Here is a 14,758-nt window from a genome sequence, read left to right on the forward strand (position 1 = left end):
CCACCCAGAAGAGGAGGTAGTTTCTATGACTTCGAAAACCAGCAACAAGCCTGAAAAGACCTCAGTCCTTGCAAGGCTAACGAAAGCCGACAAGGCTACATTGAAGGCCTTAATAAAAATCTCCAACCTTACAGGTGGAGATGAAGAGGTTGCACACCAAATCGAGGCTATCTTGTCCGAACAGGCAAGATTGAAAAACCTCGTCATGGAGCAAGCTCAAGAACTAGCTTTCCAGAAAGGAAGAATTGAAGAACTAGAAAAGAGGAAAGTTGAACTTGAACAAAGCTCTACTGAAAAACAGGACACCACAAATCATGGTCATAGGGAAGGAGCTTCGACACAAGGAAAGCCGAAGCCAACATATGCAGTTATAGTCACTTCCAGCTCATTACAGAAGAAAGAAGTGGCAGAGTTAATTAAGAAAAAAGTTGACCCCCTTCATACGGGAATAGAAGACGCTCAAATGCGACCAGGAAGGGAAGGGATTGTCATGACCACTTCATCCAAAGAAGCATCTGACAAACTGATGCGAATTCTCGAAAAAGACAAGGACCTGAGGCCACTTACAGTAAAGCAGCCAAAACAAAACAGGCTACAAGTCAAGGTGGTTGGAGTGGAGGAGGAATTGGACATTGAGACTCTTCCTGAGAGGATCATTGCTCAAAACCGCCTGAATTGCTCGACAGAGGACATCATGGTCAAGAAAACATGGGAAGGAAAGAATGGCAAGACAGTGATTCTTGGGCTGAACCGAAAAGGAGTAGACGCAATGGGCCAAAGAAAAGCCTTGAACATCGGGTGGACAAGATGCCCAATATATGACCATATCTTTCTACCACGATGCACTAAATGCGCTGCATATGGACACACAGCATTTGAATGTGATGGGCCACTACGCTGCGCTAATTGTGGAAAGAATGGTCACCGTCACCAAGACTGCGACATAGAATCACATTGTAGAATATGCTCACTAGAAGGACTGGAAGACACAGAGCATTCCATGATGGCGTGGGAATGTCCTACGTATGTAGAAAAGCTACAGAGTGAGAAAAGACGAATTATGTCTCGCTTGTGCTAGATAGAGCGCAAGGAAATCCGAAACAGTCAAAATGGCGTTCAAACACGTACATGACTCGAGAACAGTACGAAAACATATACAAACACACGTACCTGACAAAAATAACAATTCAATACATATAATACAGGCAAATCTGGCTAGATCTTACAAAGCAACACAATCATTAAGAAACTTTTTTGACGAAGAGGGACATGACATTTCTGTCCTTCAAGAACCATACTTCCTTGAAAAGAAAATAATTGGCTTCCCAGTGAAACATAAAATAATAGCAAACACAACTAATCCAAAAGTAGCAGTTATAGTACATAATTATGATATGATAGTTTTTCCAATACTTATAGAAGATAAAATAATTGCATTAAGAGTAGGTAAAGGAGAAAAGGAAATACTAATTGTCAATTGCTATTGTCCACCCCAGGAAGATATTAATCCACTCATACTCGAAATCGAGCGAATAGTCCAAAATATTTCTTATGCAAACATATTGATAATGGGAGACTTCAATGCAAAAAATAACATATGGGGTAGTAAAAATAATGATCTCCGAGGAGACCAAGTCCTAGACTTTACAATTAGGAACAACCTATACATAATTAATGATAAAGATTCACCGCCCACATTTATAACAAATAGAGCGAAAGGGTGGATTGACCTAACAATAGCAGACCAAAATCTTGTAGAAGATATATCAAATTGGGAAGTATTAAAAACTTCAATAACAGTGATCACAGATATATTAGTATTATAATATCAAGCAGTATAACTCAGGAAGAGGTCGGTATTACTCTTAAAGGCCAACAAAAAATAATGGAAGAAATGATAAATGACAACTGGTACGAAGCGGTACAAGGCCATATAAACCTCGAAGAAGATATCAAAAGAATCATAAAGACATTTTATAACAAATTACAAATATTAGAGAAGAAATACACCAAAAAGAAAAAACCACCAAAAAGTAAACCTAATCCTTGGTGGTCAGAAGAGTTAGAGATAGAAAGGAAAAAAGTACGAGCTAAAAGAAGAAGGTATCAAAGAGCAAAAGGAGATCTAAGATTAGAGTTCAAAAAAGAATATTACAGAGAACATGACGTATACAATAATATGATAGAAAACGCGAAAAACAAAAGCTGGCAAAACACATGTAAAAAAATTACACGTAACCCTTTCAACCTACCATATAAAATAGCGCGAAACCAATTAAAAACAAAAATAATGTTTACTAGCCTCAAAAAAGAGAATGGTGAAAACACTACAAGCCTGGAAGAAACAATAAGCTACATTTTAGATAAACTCTTTCCGACCTGTCCAACAGTCGATGAAAGCCATACAGAGGAAATAGAAATAGAAGAAAGCCACACAACTAATATACAAGAAAATCTGAATAAGGGAATTCATTACACCAATTTAAGCACGGAAGAAGACAAAACAAATAGAAGAAACACTATAAGTCAAGATGTACCTTTCACAGAAATAGAAATTGATTGCGTAGTTAAAAACTTGAGAACAAATGTAGCTCCAGGTCCTGACAACTTAAGGACAGTATTTGTCCAAAAATTATACAATGCCCATAAAAACTTCTTCATAAATCTCTTTAACGCATGCTTAGAAACGGGATACTTCCCTAAAGAATGGAAAAGGTCAAAAATAATACTAATTCCCAAAGATAAATCAGGCGATAAAAAAGACGAAACTGCATACAGACCAATAGCTGTGAATTCTGTCTTTGGTAAAATCCTTGAAAAATTGTTAAAGGACAGAATTTATTATTTTCTTTATACGCGAAATCTTTTTCAAAGACACCAGTACGGCTTTACTCATAGAACATCCACAACATTGGCATTAGAAGAAATAAAAAAGAGAGTCCAACAAGCAAAACTCGACGGATTTAATGCCCTAATAATTTCCTTAGATATTAAAAACGCATTTAATTCCATAAAAGCGCTCAATGTTACGGAAAAATTAGAACAATACAAATGTCATCAAAACCTAATAGCGTTGGCACACAATATATTAAGGAACAGAGAAATAACATACCAAAGTGACAACATCTCCATTACAAAAACATTAAAAACAGGCTCACCACAAGGTTCACCTTTGAGTCCTCTCTTTTGGAATCTAGTCATCTCGGATATCTTACAAATAAAAACAGACCTAGACGTCCATATACAAGCATTTGCAGACGACATCGTCGTTGTAGTTAAATTCCATTCCAGAACGGAGGCTGAAAGAAAGTCGAATAGTACACTAGCACAATTACAACAATGGTCTGAACAAAAAGGAATTGCATTTAATTCAGAAAAATCAGCATTCATGTTAATAGGTAAAAAATACTCCAGTCATTCCCCACAGATAATTCTAGGTGGACGCAGATTAAAAAAAGTAAACGAAATGAAAATATTAGGTGTAATATTTGACCCAACCATGTCCTTCATTCCGCACTTAGAATATACTAAACAAAAAGTATACGATATCACTCACAAACTAGGAAGAATACTTAGAGGAAATGATATGGGAAGCGCGGAGAGGTTAAGAAAAAATTATAAGCAAGGAATAGAACGAATGATAGTATACGGAGCACCTGTTTGGTACTCTAATAAAACAATAATCCTTAAAAAACTAAGAGCGATTCAAAGAATTCCTCTCATTATGATTTCCAAGGCATTTAGAACAACCTCTAATTTAACCCTAAACATATTGTGTAACATCCCACCAATTTTTCTCACTATTGAGAAGGAAAAAGAAGTACATGACATATTTTGCCATGAAAAAAACTTTATCTGGAATGAAACGCCATTTACCTCAAATCAAGTCGTTAGTAAAATAGACGTTTGGCTTAATCATCCATCAGAGAAATTATATTTTAAATACTAAACAGATACAAAAGAAACACCAGATTTCAAAATATATACGGATGGTTCTTCGACAAGTGGAGCAACTGGGGCAGCTTTCGTAGTTTTTGATAAAACAGGCAATGTTAGCTACATGAAAAGATATAAACTCCCTGAGTATAGTACGAACTTTGAAGCCGAAGCCGTAGCAGTATTAAAAGTATTAGAATATATGGAAGAAACAAAACTACAGGGTAACGTTCAAATATACTCAGACAGTCTGTCTACTTTACAAGCCTTGAATAATCCTTTAAATCAGAATCCGGTCATCGCAGACATTAAAACAAAACTGAAAACAAAAGAAAACAAAGTGAAACTATTTCATATCAAGGGTCATAGCGGTGATCCAGGAAACACTTTAGCGGATGAGCTTGCAAAGGAAGCAACAAAAATGGGAGAATCAATAAATTTACCAATAACAAAGAAGTTCATCAAAAAGAATCTGAACAAAACAGTAAATGACAGATGGAATCATCTCTGGAATGAGGAAGGCAAAAATAGTTACGCATACGAGTGGATTAAAAATGTAAATAATATTCCTACACACTTCCCAACAAACTTTAACTCATCCCAAGCAATATCAGGACACGGGAGGTTTCCGTTCTACTTCCAAAGGTTCAATATTAAAGAAAATGTTCAATGTCACTGCCAAAAACAATGTCTCAGTTTTGATCACTACCTAGAAAATTGTCCTACTGTCAAAGAAGAACGCAACAAGTTAGAGCAAATGCTTGGAAAACAAATAGCTAAACGAAAACCAGAGATAATCAAAGAAAAGAAAACTTTTGAAATATTAGAAAGAATGGTTGAATTAATAATCGAACAAAACCCCCAGGTGTAAATTTTTTTATATAGTAAACAACACACAATTCATTACATATACAATAAACAACCACTTGTTATAGAGCGAGAGGTGAACGTCCATAGTAGAGGGAGTCATCCCCACCTACTCGCCTAGACAAGTGAAACCAAGTCAAAACACGAAAACATAGACAAACTTCTACAATAAAAGAAAACAACTTAAAACCATTTTATCTTGTAACTACCTATAACCTAATTATTTAAACCAAACACTCCTAGTGATAGCCACTGCAAAATAATGATGAAAACCAAAACCACAACACTAATAATTGACTAACAATATATGTCTTCTATGCCAAGAGTTCACAGAAGAACAGAAGAAACGAAGAAACAAAGAAGACGTACATCACAGAATGAAGAAAAGAAGTAATGTTTTGTAAGTCAAGACGACTAAAATTTTACTTATCTATTTTATGTATAAACATTGTGTTCAATAAATGCCCGCTTCCAGGCCCGTTCCCTTGGCTGGGGTCGCTGATGGTGATAGTCTCAATCTTTTCACTTTCTTCCCTCTATCTTTATCCTTTTCCTACCAATTAAATTTCTCCTACCCTTTACATTTTCTATCCCTCCCATTTCAACATCTTACTTATACTCTTTCTTTCTTTTTTTTTCATCACATTTCACTTTTCTTTTTCTCTTTCTTTTTCTTTTTCATCTATCTTCATATCCTCCAACCTGCGATACTTTAGTGGAGCAGGGAGGCAGTTCTTTGCCTCACTCACTTTCTGTCCCGACGTGGGAGCCGCCTGCGTCATCCTAAGGGTTGATCTTCAGGACCTGAATAAAGTTTATCATACCATACCATACCATTATATGCTGGGTGCCTGGCCATAGAAGCATTGAGGGTAATGTGCTAGCTGACCGAATGGCTACGTCAATAACATCGCACGCTATTAATCCTACAGCCACAGTTTCTGCAACAGATTTGAAAGCTTTCTTGCGTAAGAAACTGCGAAGCCATTGGCAACGTCTGTGGGATGCAGAAACAAATAATAAGCTTCACTTGATTAAGCCACAGTTAGGTTTCTGGCCCTCCGCAACGAGAACGCGGCGAACTGATGTCCTATTCCGTCGTCTCAGAATAGGACACACATATGGCACCCATAGTTTTTTTGCTGACCGGAGATGAACCACCAACCTGCTGTAGATGTGGTGAGAGGCTAACCGTCCTCCACGTTCTCCTGGAGTGTCGGGATGCCGAAACAGACAGAAAAAAACATTTTCCTTTAGCTTACCGCTATCACGTCCCTCTGCATCCCAATATGTTGGTGAAGAACCGCTGTTTAACACCAAAGCAGTCCTGTTTCCTAAACGACGTGGTCCTGCATGTTATAAGCCCAATAAATTCATAGCGCATCCTCTCTCCAGAGGATGCCGCTTTGATGGTAGTTTTGTATAAGCACATGCCTCCAGACCCTTGTGTTTCAAGGGCTCTGTTTAGGTAGTAGTGTTTCTTGACAATTTTATATCTGACATATATTTTATATCATATCATTCTTTAGCAATGCATCTTTTATGTTCATAGTACACGTCACTAGTCATTGCCATTATCTTATTACATGTAGATTTTACGCACTTTACAGCGACTATTTTAGGCCCCTTTACAGCCACGTCACATCTACTTCTTTGAATTCATCTCTTCACTGCGAACTAAAAACCTGGCCCTTGCGCCACTAAACTCCAACAATCATCATCATCTAAAATAATGCCTAGAAACTTATAATCGCTGCTCACAGAGAGCGCATTTCCTTTGATTCGTATACTGGGGACAGGCGTTATGCCTCTATTGTTTGTAAAAAGTACGCAAGTGCTCTTCTGGGCGTTTACTTTAAAGCCGTTATCATCTGCCCATTTGGACAATCTGTTTGTTCCCAGCTGTACTGGTCGTTCGCAGATGGCAATATTGCATGATTTGAAGGCTATTTGCACATCGTCGACATAAATGGAATAAAACATTGTGCGTGGAATGACGGTGTGCAGGGAATTCATTTTTACAATAAATAGTGTGCAACTAAGCACCCTCCCTGTGGCACACCGGTCTCTTGGGTGAATGACTTAGACAAAGCGGTGCCCACTCTTACGCGGAATGTGCGATTAGATAGGTAACTTTCGATTGTATTTAACATGTTGTCACGGGCACCCATCGCCGAGAGATCTCGGAGAATGCCGTAGCGCCATGTCGTGTCGTAAGCTTTTTCTAGGTCGAGAAACACTGAGAGGCAGAACTGCTTATGTATAAAAGCATCTCTAATACAAGACTCAATGCGAACAAGGCGGTCTGTTGTGGACATACCCTCCCTGAAATCACATTGCAAGGGGTCTAGTAGTTTGTTATTTTCAAGGAAACAGATTAAGCGCCTGTTTATAATTTTTTCGAATAGTTTTCACAGGCAGCTTGTTAGCGCTATTGGCCTGTAGCTGTTGGCTAGGGATGGGTCTTTAGCTTGTTTAAGCACGGGAATGACTATAGCTTCCTTCTACGAGGACGGGATATATCCATCCGCCCACATGACATTGAAAAGATACAGGAGTGTTTTCAGCGCTTCAGGATTCAGGTGCTTAATCATTTCATATATGACACGATCACCGCCTGGCGCCGAGTTATTGCAGCAAGCGAGGGATGCTTTCAGTTCAGTTAAAGTGAATGGATAGTTGTAGGAGTCACTCGATGAGCCTTTACGTTTCAGGGGCTGTCGCTCTTCACGTTCTTTGAACATCAGAAATGCTTGTGTGTAGTGGGACGCACTGGAGATATATTCAAAGTGTTCGCCCAGACAACCACCCTGATCTTCCTGGCTCTCTCCTTGAGTACTTTACTAAGGGGAGTGGGTGTACCTCCCGGCCTTTTAATTTATTTACTCGATTCCACACTTTCGTCTCATCCGTGTAAGAATTTATGCTGGAGATGTACTTCTCCCAACTCTCCCTTTTAGCACGTCGACGTCTTCTTCTACCCTGGGACTTTATTTGTTTGAAACTAATCAAGTTTTCGGCGGTTGGAGAGTCGCGAAGTCGTCCCCAAGCTTTGTTTTGATTTTTCCGTGCTTCCTTGCATTCTTCGTTCCACCACGGGATACGACGTTTATTAGCCAGTCCGTTAGTTTGACGGATGCATGTTGTGGCAGTCTCAATTATAAAGCCCGTTATATATGCTACAGCATCGTCTATATTTAAAAAGGCAATATCGTCCCTGCTTAAATACGTTTGTTTTTGGAAACGTTCCCAGTTAGCCGAGTCAACCTTCCATCGGGGAATGTGTGAGGTACATAGATCTTGTTTTGTCAGTTTTAACATGATTGGGAAGTGGTCGCTCCCAAAAGGGTTCTTCAGAACGGACCACTCCAGGTACGGAATCAGTGTACTCGACACGATACTTAAATCTATGGAGGAGTATGTGTTGCGCGCCATGCTGTAGTAAGTTGGCTCTTTCTTATTAAGTAAACATGCTCCTGAAGAAAAGAGAAAGTTTTCAATTAGGCGTCCTCTCGCATCGCAACGAGAGTCTCCCCACAATGTGTTATGTGCGTTTAAATCTCCGACAACTATGTATGGTGCCGGAAGTTCATCTATGTAGTTCTGAAATTCAGTTTTATTAAGTTGATAATTAGGAGGGATGTATATAGAGCTAACAGTGACTAGCCTGTGAAACAATACCCCTCGGACAGCAACTGCCTCTAGGGGCGTACGAAGTTTCAGTTCTCGACAGGCAACACCTCTGTCAACTAAGATAGCAACACCGCCGGATGACACGAAGGTGTCATCGCGGTCTTTGCGAAAGATGGCGTATTTGCATTGTGTAGATTTAAGGTGTGTCTCCTGAACACACAGCACCTTCGGATTAAACTTGTGTAGGATTTCTTTGACGTCATCATGGTTGTGTAGGAGGAGTCATCTGACGTTCCATTGTATTATTTGTGTATTCATGTTGAAAGTGTTTTTGTGCTGTGTGTAAAGGAGACTAACTTAAGCTACAGAGCCCTTGTCGGGCCCTGTGATGCGGGATTTTTCTTTTTTGGAGCGATCGCGAGATTCTCTCCGCTCCTGAGGCGCTGGTGGCGCCGTCTGGCCGGCTGTTGTGTCTATCGCCTCTTGTGAGGCGCTGGACACGCGCTCTTGCGAGCGGTTGGTGTGACGAGAAGGCCTCGCCTCGAGGGACGAGGCCCTGGAGGCCGCCAGCCCGGAGGTCGATGGCCCCTTCTTGTGAGTTGGCGGAGCAGCGCTAGCTGCAGCCGCCGGGGGGGGGGGGGGGGGATAGCGTCATTGCCGGCTCACTGTGAGTCGGCCGGACAGCCGCCGGAAGCCGTTGCGACGCTGCCCCCGGACGCGCCACTTCGGCAAAGGTGTTCTTTGGCAGGTATGACACCCGCCTGCGTGCCTCTTTGAACGAAATATTTTCTTTGACTTTGATTGTGACAATTTCTTTTTCCTTCTTCCAGGATGGGCAGGACCGTGAATATGCGGCGTGCTCCCCATCACAGTTCACGCAGTGGAGAGCGTTTTGACATGTTTAAGAAAAGTGTTCATTGGCACTGCATTTTGCACAAGTCTGACGGCCTCGGCAGTTCTGTGAACTGTGCCCGAATCGCTAAAAATTTAAAACGTCGGAGCGGGTTAGGCATGTATGGCCTGACACGGATCTTGACATACCCGGCCTCGATGGTCTCGGGTAGCACACTAGAACCAAAGGTAAGAATAACATGTTTCGTTTGAATTTACTTTCCATCGCGCCTCATCTTAATTCGTTTTACGTTAACCACGCTCTGTTCTTTGAGTCCTTCCAAAAGTTCTTGCTCAGTGAGCTCCATTATATGTCATCGTCTGAGATTACACCACGGATGGTGTTCATGGTACAGTGAGGGGTGACCGTAACTGGGATTTGTCCGAAAGAGACTAGTTTAGGCAGCTTTTCATACTGTTTTTTGTTGCGGAGCTCCAAGAGGAGGTCACCGCTGGCCAACTTAGTTGCTTTGTAGCCTGGGCCTATAACTTCTGTCATACATTTGGAAACGAGGAACGGTGAGATAATCCTCACAGTCTTCTGTGGTCTTTCACTGTGTACTTTACATGGTAGCGCGGGAAATTCTCTATTTGGTGACCAAAAAACTTGAAAACGTCTTCGGTGCGCCCCAGTTTCTGGGGGCGATCAGGGAGTTTGGGGAAAGCACGATCCATAAGTCTATCTAAATTTCGGCAGAAACGCCAGCCACCCACCATGGAGCAACCAGGGGACACCGCAGGACATATAGGAAGCAAGTCATGCAGACGCCAACTGTACGTTGCCGCTATAACCAAATATGTTCAGCCAAGGTTGGTTGCACCACACAAGGTTAACCCTCGCTGCCTGGAAAGTCGGAAGTAAATAGAAGAGAGGAGAAGACAGGAAAGATTGAAAGAAAGAGGGAAAGCCGCAGATTGGAGAGGGGGACAGGAAGAGGCAACTACCGATTTCCCGCGGGTGGGTCAGTCCGGGGGTGCCGTCTACGTGAAGCCGAGGCCAAAGGGGTGTGTTGCCTCTGCCGAGGGGCCATAAAGGTCCAAGCACTCAGCATTGGCTCAACCCCCAGGATCTACTTTTCCCCGGACACGGCTAAGCCGCGCACGGTTAGACCCGGGAGGGTCCATCCCTCGTGTGCTCGGGTCCGTGGTGTCGCAACACACTAAACGCCTGCTGGCGCAGACGCCCCTGCGGGGACACGTTGTCGGCGCCCACTGCCGCGGACCCGAGGGTTGTCACCATTAAAGCACTTCTGCTGGACATCTCGCACTCGACGACTGTTCTGCTTTACCAGGACCATGGGCACAGTGGAGTGTTCGGCAACGAACTGGCTAATTTCTTGGCATCCTGCGCCGCAGTCGTCGGCGCGCAGAGGGTGGCGCCGAAGCCTTTTGCGTCGATACGCTCTGCCTTTCGAAAACGCAGCCGCTGAAGGGAGCACGCCAGTGGAAGCAAGATAACGCGGACACGGCGCTGTAGCGCTGGGTGCCGCAACTCAATGAAATCCCGCCGTTACCCTCCCCCCCTCCGCCCGCTTGTCACGCCACTGACGGAGCACGGGCGCTTCGCTTTCTATTTTAATCGAACCACGGAACACCTATTCAAAAATGGGCTTTTATTGCGCGAATGCAGCACAAACTTTTACTTTGAAAGGCAAGCACTGATTTGAAGCATGTCCTGACTTGAAGCATGTCCTAAAGTAGGACCCAATCAAAGAACACACAGTTAGCAAATTGCACCAATGTCCACAGCATCCTGTAGCACTCCACTGACCAACACAAGAATGAATGAATGAATAAAGCCTTTATTTTAAGGAAGGGGACGGCTCTAGGCCACTAATGGGGATTAGGTGGGAAAGGAATGTGGGTTCCCGGATTGTTGGCTGAGGCACATCTTCATCTCAGTCTTTGATCTCCCGCTTTATGCATTACACAGGTGCATTTTCAGTTCCGCCGCTCTCGCACGGGCTGGTCGACCCCTTCTACACTACTCGAAACAAGCCACTTTGTCTGCCATATGTCGCAATGGCTTTCTGTGTTTCAGGGTTAGCTTGTATTCCAATTCCTAGTGTTCTAATATCTCCGTGCAGTAAATGTTCAATGTTGGATCACCCTTGTGAAAAAGCTGCACAGTTCCAAATGAGGTGTTGCAAGTCTGCTCTGCATGACTCCTGACAATGTGTGCATCGGGTGTAAGTGTTCGCAGTCGTAGCTTGTCTGGTTTGGTGCCATTTCTCAAGTATGCGTGGGGTGTATGCAGCGTTGGCCATAACCTTGTTCAAAAAAACCTCTTCCGTGCGAGTAAGGCCGCCCTTGTAAAACACATGTACTGGTATAGCTTCTAATACTTTCCGTTTACTGTCTGCTTTTATTTTTTAGTGCGAATGTAATGCATCAGTGCTCTGCTAGGAGAGCCTTCGGCCAATATCTTTCGGTATGGATCCGCGGGGTTTGGCGAGGAAATGGAGTGTGTGTAGCTGTACGTGTAATCAAGCCCACCCGCTTGCGCGGCAACTGCGTGAGCGGCTGCCTTTACCCCATCCGTGCCGGTGTGCCCCGGTGTTCATATGATTTCAACATTTGTCCCATTGTCCAGTATTCTCTTTACCTTTTTTTCTGGTGTCGTTGGCCACAGCTTCATCTGTCGTAGGCACCGTTAATTCGGCCACCGCTTCGTACGAGTCAGTTAGGATCCGATAATTATTTCGCACACTCTACTCTACAATGTCTCCCATGTAAATGGGAATGATGTTGACCGATCCCCATATAGCTAAAAGTTCTGCGTGCAAGGTTGCACCCCCGGGAAGCTGACATGTGTGATAGCCATTGTGTTGGGGTGCAGATGTGCTAACCCAGGCCATGCTTGCCATGTCGTTTTTGATTGCAGCGTCCGTGTAGATTTCAATGGTGTGCTGTGGCTTTCTTAGTTCTAATCTCTTTTCAAATATTTTTCTAGCTTCCGCGTTTCGTCTGGCGATAGGGCGTTGTTGCCTCCAGTAGTGCCCAGTGGTGCTTCCCATGGTGGCGTTATGGTCGCTTCCGCGGGCTCTCGCTTCACATGGACTTGTTTATCCCATGCCATGATCTGTTTTCCCTAAGTCGTGTTTTCCAACCGGGATCGCATTTGAATTCGTGCTTCATTGATTAGGTCCCGTATGGGTGGAATCGTTACCAGCTTGAGCAGGTCGTCGTTCCTCGTGCGATTCGGTAGCCCAGTGATAGTACGGAGGATGGCCCTGTGTAACTTTTCGATGTCGCCGAGGTCTCGTTCAGAGAATTCGTACACGGGTGCCCCGTAATGAATCGTTCCAACCGCGACTGCTTTTGCCAGCGTTTCGCACGCTTTCTGACGCGCTCCGCCATACTTGCTCAATAGGCTCCGTACAGTGAACAGAGGGCGCTACAACGGAATACGGCAAAACGCCGTGCAGCGCCAATGGTGGTAGGAATGTGAAACACTGAGACGGCCGCTCCGAGCCCCGCGGCAGCAACTGAACGTGTTTCAACGCGCGCGTGACGTTCAAAATATCGCATGTGTTGTTTTACGGATTTAAGCCGATAAGCTGTATTGAAAATTACTTACGTGCGCCTATACTCGACAAAGGAGACAAGCTGTATGTGGCGGGCCACGTTTACGACGTCAAGGAGACCGACGGCGCCGACTTGAGGGCGCCGTCGGTCACTCTGAGCAAGGGAAACAAGTGTACGACATTTCCTTGCAGGTAGGGAGAACATGCATGCATTTTTATATCAGCAAGTGGTTTTGACGCATAAGCGGAAGCGCACACGCTACCACGACATATTGGAGGAAAATCTGCGGTGCAAGTTAAACGAAGACGAAGAACACACAAACAGGACGGGAGCGTGCGGCGCATTGCAACTAGCTCAAACCAAGATTATGCTACCGCGACGTTTTTTGAATGAGAACAGTCCCAAATCGACATTCGGTGATTACACGTCGTTTTTGCTACGTTGCCAGGTATTCCGGTGCGTGGTCACAGAAATGTCCAACTGCAGCTCTGCTATTTGCAGTATTTCGTTCATTTCGTGGCCGACGTGCGCAGAAACGCATTTTTGCAAATCTATAAATGAAGCGTTTCTAGGTGTTGATTTTTCCTTTATTGGCTACTCCGCCGTTCACGAAGTGTTTGGAGCAGATCCTGCTCGCCTGCTTCGGCATCCACGGCGAGCCGTCATTCTCGCCGAAGAAAACAAGAGGAGCATGATTGCGAATACTACGCAGTTTATACTGACGCCAAAGTGCCCTATGCATGCGGCTGCAAGCAAGAGCGCACATGCAGTAACCGAATGACTTCTTCACGAGAAGGTAAACGAGGCAAACACGCCACAAAGCGCTGACGAGAGCGAGCAGTCTCACGGCGGGCGCCACTTGGTGAAGGCATTTGAAGTTTAGATGTTACACGCACCATCACTACCCCCAAAATCAACGCAAACCGAGTTTACTTACTTCGCTGAAAGTATCACAGAAAAACGCAATTTAACAGTTAATTACCGGACTGCAAGCAATCAACAAAGATTCGCATGCAGCCTACAAGAGCATTTGAGGCGCAAATTCGCGCGTAAAATTTCGCGCTACGCAAGCTTGCTGTGCAAAACGTGCTCCATACACTTCCAACCGCGCTAAGCACACAAATACAGTTGCAGAACCTCAAGCAGCTAGACCTGGATAGACCTTAAAGCATATAGTTTACATTGACACTAGCAAAACGCTGTTTTCACAATTACTTAACTCTTCGAACAGCAACAATCCATCTTTTTCGTCGTTCTTGTTCTCACGGGCGGCCAGGAAATCGGTATACAATTTCACGCCAGGCTGGCCTTCGTGGCTGTGGTAGTTTTTACGCAGCAGCAGTACCGGCACTTGTTCCTCTTCCTTTTCCGTACGCTTTCAGTCGATGGATTCGAATTAGTCGAGCTGAAGGATGACATTGTCTCAACGCCAGAAAAGACCGAACAGCACCATCGACGCCACGCCTACGAATACCCCCGCGCACTTTGGCCGTCTCATTATTGTTGGCGGCGCTGCGACAGATGGCGCACCAATCGCAGCAAACTTCACTGTACGGAGCCTATATTGGTCTAACCATGTGCAATAGCGGTCTCCATTTTTGCTTTAGTGTGCGAGTCCATACCTGGGGGCTGTTGCAACTAGCAATCTGTGCTCCGAGGATCCTAATTTGTCCATTGGTCGACGTAATATCGCTTTCGCCTATGTGTAAAGTTATTTAGTTAGTTATGTAGGGTTTTGTGGCGCAAAAGCAACTAAGGCTATGATGCGCCATGCGTATTATGAAAAAAATATATATATAATTTGGTGAAAGTGCTTCAAGCAACGAACATTTATTTTAAGTTTAAGAACCCTGTTTCATCTAAGAACTTAAAAACATCGTCTAAAGATACAACTGCGTTTTCA

The 14,758-nt window shown here is 43.7% G+C and overlaps 1 pseudogene; it reads left to right on the forward strand.

The window, feature by feature from the left end:
- Positions 1 to 490: 490 nt before the first annotated feature.
- LOC125940303 (uncharacterized) overlaps positions 491 to 14,758 on the forward strand; it is a 30,491-nt pseudogene continuing 16,223 nt past the window's right edge.

This window comes from Dermacentor silvarum, chromosome 9, assembly GCF_013339745.2.
Source record: "Dermacentor silvarum isolate Dsil-2018 chromosome 9, BIME_Dsil_1.4, whole genome shotgun sequence".
In the NCBI taxonomy this organism is placed as follows: Eukaryota; Metazoa; Arthropoda; class Arachnida; order Ixodida; family Ixodidae; genus Dermacentor; species Dermacentor silvarum.